Here is a 4,336-nt window from a genome sequence, read left to right on the forward strand (position 1 = left end):
TAGGAAATGGGAAGCTTCATCATGGTCATAACAGCGGTTCCCACCTTATAGGGACACCCCTACTCAACATCCGAATAGCTCCGACGCACATCCGGGTCTACTTATTTAAATAAATGGATTATCAAGATCATTTAAATAAAATCAGGTCTAATCAACAATCTGACCTGGAGGATTATGTTACTATTGTTGACGGCACCTCGAACTTTGTTTAAATCCAGGTTGCAATCTGTGGCCCCTGGGAGTAGATTGATCAGATTGAATGGGCTGCTTCATTGCTTACTTCTTTTTCATCAACATTTGCACCTAGACAGTCATTACTTACTTCTTTTTCAATAGAAATAGTGCTTACCAAATGGTCGAAATCATACACATCTATTATGACATCCTATGAATGCGTTCTTCCTTGGCTGCCCAACATTTAATCCCATAAAGCATGGCTGGTCTTATAGCTATCCTATAAAATTTCAGCCCACTATTACTGTTATAAGTAATAAGAAAGATTGTCTGTTGTGTTCACAAGCACATGATTGTGTGTTGTGTTCACAAGATAAGGAAATGAAAAATTAAAATAGGGGCTGACTTCTCCTAATTCTTGTTCATAGTAATTACAATAAGAAAGAGGAAATGAAAAATCGGCACTTACCTTATCTTCGTTGAAGTGCAAGTCAAGCCAATTCCCTTTTGAAGCTTTAGACAGTGTCACAATGACTCGGTTGGGCTTAACAACCACCTAAAAAAGAAATAAATAATGACTGGACAATAGATAGTTTTCAATGTACCTAAAAAGAAATAGATAATGACCAGACAATGTTCTATCAAGTATGAACCACAATGCCAGAAACCCACTTACATGTACTCAAGGATTTTGGAAATCATCCATAGCTGAGGCTAATGCATGCAACACTCGTTAATGATACTAAACTTGAAGGTTTGGCCCCAAATTTGTAGACAATTGCCCATTTGCATTAATAGCAACCTAGCGCACACGAGGGTGGGGATCTTGGAACGAGTTCAAAATCATACATGCTAAAGTAAACTATCAACTATTAAGTTTTTGCTATAACCAGATCCAATGGTATAAAAAAAAAAAACCCAAGGATGTAGTATATGATATATAGCAACAAAGTGTATAGTGCCATTTATTCCTAAAAATATAGTTTTATTATCCAATCTTGTGTCACCACAATATGTAATTTTTTATTCAGTTAAAGAATTGTTCAGCATAGTGTCATCATGAAGAAAAAATGTAAAGCAAGCAAGGTGGAGTTCTTAATGTTCTGAGAACTGAAGCTCGAGATTACAACTTCTTACTTTGAAATTAAGCTTGAACAGGAAAGCACCAAAAAGACAATAGATTATTAAGGGAATAAAATACAAATTTATCTTTAATGGGAACATAACCTAAAACAAAAATGGAGAAATTAAGAACCTGAAACTTGAAAGGTTTTGCTGCATTTTCTAGTCTTAGGTTTTGATCATCAAAATCTAAAGAAAGAAAAAGGAAATGGAATTCCATGAAATGGTAGACAAGTAACCACTACAAACTTTCTGACCATGTTACACTTGTAAACAACAACCTTCTGAAAAATCCAAAATCCTATCAAAACAGAGATGACAATGTCACCCTTCCTCTTGATCTTGGCCATCAGATAAGTGAGTTCCACTTAGTCTACATCATATGAACCCATACACCTTAACTAAATGATGATAAATAAAATCAATTTTCAAGGATACTCATACAAGTAAGCTAAGGAAGAATGAACATACTTTAAAATTTTACATTCTTCTTGGTAAGGAATTATTCAAAAAAAATAAGAAAAATAAAAAATCCAATCCCACCCACAACCACAACCGCAATTATTAAAAAAAGAAAGAAAAATAAGAAATCCAATCCCTGATTTTCTAGTTCTTTTCACACTTTCCTCTATGTCAAACCCATGTGGGACGAATGTTAGACATACTCAATTCAATGAAGTCTGTTAAGTAGGTGAAGAGCTCCACAACATGATGCATTTTATGTACCTAACTAACAAGCAACAAGTAAACAACCCCATCAAAATAGGAATGTTATTTTACTGTAAGACTCGTGTCCTAATCCATACTGTTCCATTGGCTTCCGCGGTCCTTTCGGTCGGAATCTGCCAACCTTCTCACCGTATCCGATGTTTGTGCGCGATCCTAAACCGGGTCCTGCATACCGAAGTTGGTTCGAACTGAAACTTGTATCATAGTGACCGTGCCATCGCCGCGGTTCCAACACCGTGACTTACGCACCGAACCGATACCCAGGCTAGGAGATGTGGGCCTGTGTTCATTCTGAAGAAACACCGCGCGTTACGAATATCGAGAGAATCTCTACGATATGTCTCATCAATCAATCAATCAATCAATGTCAAGTACAACCATACCTCAAGTACAATACCCATCCCTCCTTTTTCATAAGTCAACTCTCTCTCTCCCCTCACTATTCCTCCTTTACCAAAATTTCAACCCAACCCATACCTCTCCTTACAACCACCACTCCACCCATCCCTTCATCTATTAATTCTCCATTTCTCTTATTTCTTAAAAACTCTCTCCCAAGCAATAAAATTTCATACGTCCAAGCTTCTCCCTCCCAAATGCCAAGTGTGGCCCACTTTCCCTACTCTCTCATCTCTCATCCACACCATCAAAATTCCATCAACCACCATCAAAAGTGAAGGTAAGGAGCATTGAAGGCTAAGGGAGCAAAGAGGAGGCCTAGAGGTGGGTGATCTTTGAGTTTCTACCGTTGATTTCATGATTTGTGGGCCCACTTATTGGTGGGACCCATTTCGATGTATGTGATGTATCAATGGAGGGCCCATAGTGGCGGGGTCCCTCCTCTCTATCACCACCTCTCTCTCTCTTTGAATGGTGTTGATGATGAAGGGGTGAGTGTGGCCCACCATGAATCAAATTTTCATGTGGGACCCATCGGATGAATGTGTTGGATATCCAACCCATTAGCGGGCCCAGATGGAAGGAAAACATAAACATCAGGTGGATCAAACAAGTGAGCCACGGGCATGTGGGACCCACCATGATGTCCATTTTATGTGTGACGTTCAGCGTCTCTGGACGTTGGACATGGTGAGGCTGGCTAAAAGTGAAGTGTAAACTAACAAGGGAGTGTACTAGCGAGCTAGCCAAAATAAAGGGAATGGTGGGCCACTCATGCAGGCTCCACCTCGATGTATGTATACGATCCACGCCATCTATCCCGTTGCTCAGCCTATTTTAAGCGTTGAGCCAGAAAATGGAGTCAATCCGATAATCGAGCAGGCCATACTATAAGGAATAGTGGGGTTAACCGTCAAAACCTACCTTGATGCTTTTATTTGCCACAACATGCTGCATATTGGACTCGTTGAGTTTGTCCCAAGCTATGGAATTCAATGGCTAGGTCGGATTTGTCCAAGGCGGTCCCCACCTACTAAATACCGTAGAAAAAAAATAAGCAGCAGCAGCTGACGCTGCTGCTGTCAGGACGCAGCAAGCACTACTTACGGCTGGCGGATGGACCTCACGGGTCCAACTGTGGGCCCCACTGTGATGCATTTCGAACATTAACTCTATGCATTTGATGGGTCCCCTCGGACCAGGAGGTCGCCCCAAAAATCAGCTGTATACAGAACTCAAGTGGGCCATACCATTTAAAATCATGTGAAGACATGCTTAAACATATAAAAACACTTGGTGGGGCCGACTTAAAATTTGGATGCGGCTGAACTTGGTCTGAACCCTCAGCCAAGTGGGACACACATAATGGGTGGGCTAGATGTGCGAACCACATTGCGGTGGGCCCCTGACCGTGACCTTATGAACAGTTTGGGTGGTAAATAAACGTTCTAGTGGGCCCCTGGTCCAGACCCTATCAACAGGTTGGATGCAAATAAATATTATAGTGGGCCCAGTTTCTCCCCTGGTCCACATGGCCTTGTGAACAGATTGGATGTCAATAGACATTATGGTGGGCTCTGGTCCACGTGACCTTATGCACAGATTGGATGTAAATAAACAATACAGTGGGCCCAGGTTGGGTGGAAAATAAATATTTTTGTGGGCCCCAGGTTTGAGTGACCTTATCGATGGGTTGGATGAAAAATAAACATTATGGTAGGCCCCACATAGGACCCACTTATGTATGTGTTGTAATCCACACCCTCCATTAGTGTGGGTTCCATCATGATCATGTGTTCCACCCAAACTGTCCAACCATTTTAGAGATAATTTAAGGCCCATTGTCGAGGCCCATCTTGATGTATTGGTGGTTCTTGTTGAGGCCCACCTTGATTTGTATAAGGCCCATATT

The 4,336-nt window shown here is 41.1% G+C and overlaps 1 long non-coding RNA gene across 1 annotated transcript; it reads right to left on the bottom strand.

The window, feature by feature from the left end:
* Positions 1-381: 381 nt before the first annotated feature.
* LOC131238586 (uncharacterized) lies at positions 382-1,017 on the bottom strand. The gene is made up of 3 exons (XR_009167950.1): positions 851-1,017; positions 644-730; positions 382-454 (listed from the first exon to the last, which is right to left on the bottom strand). It is a non-coding gene; the product is annotated as an uncharacterized LOC131238586 (long non-coding RNA).
* Between the last annotated feature and the right edge of the window lie 3,319 nt (positions 1,018-4,336).

The sequence above is a fragment of the Magnolia sinica genome, chromosome 3 (assembly GCF_029962835.1).
Source record: "Magnolia sinica isolate HGM2019 chromosome 3, MsV1, whole genome shotgun sequence".
Lineage (NCBI taxonomy): Eukaryota > Viridiplantae > Streptophyta > Magnoliopsida > Magnoliales > Magnoliaceae > Magnolia > Magnolia sinica.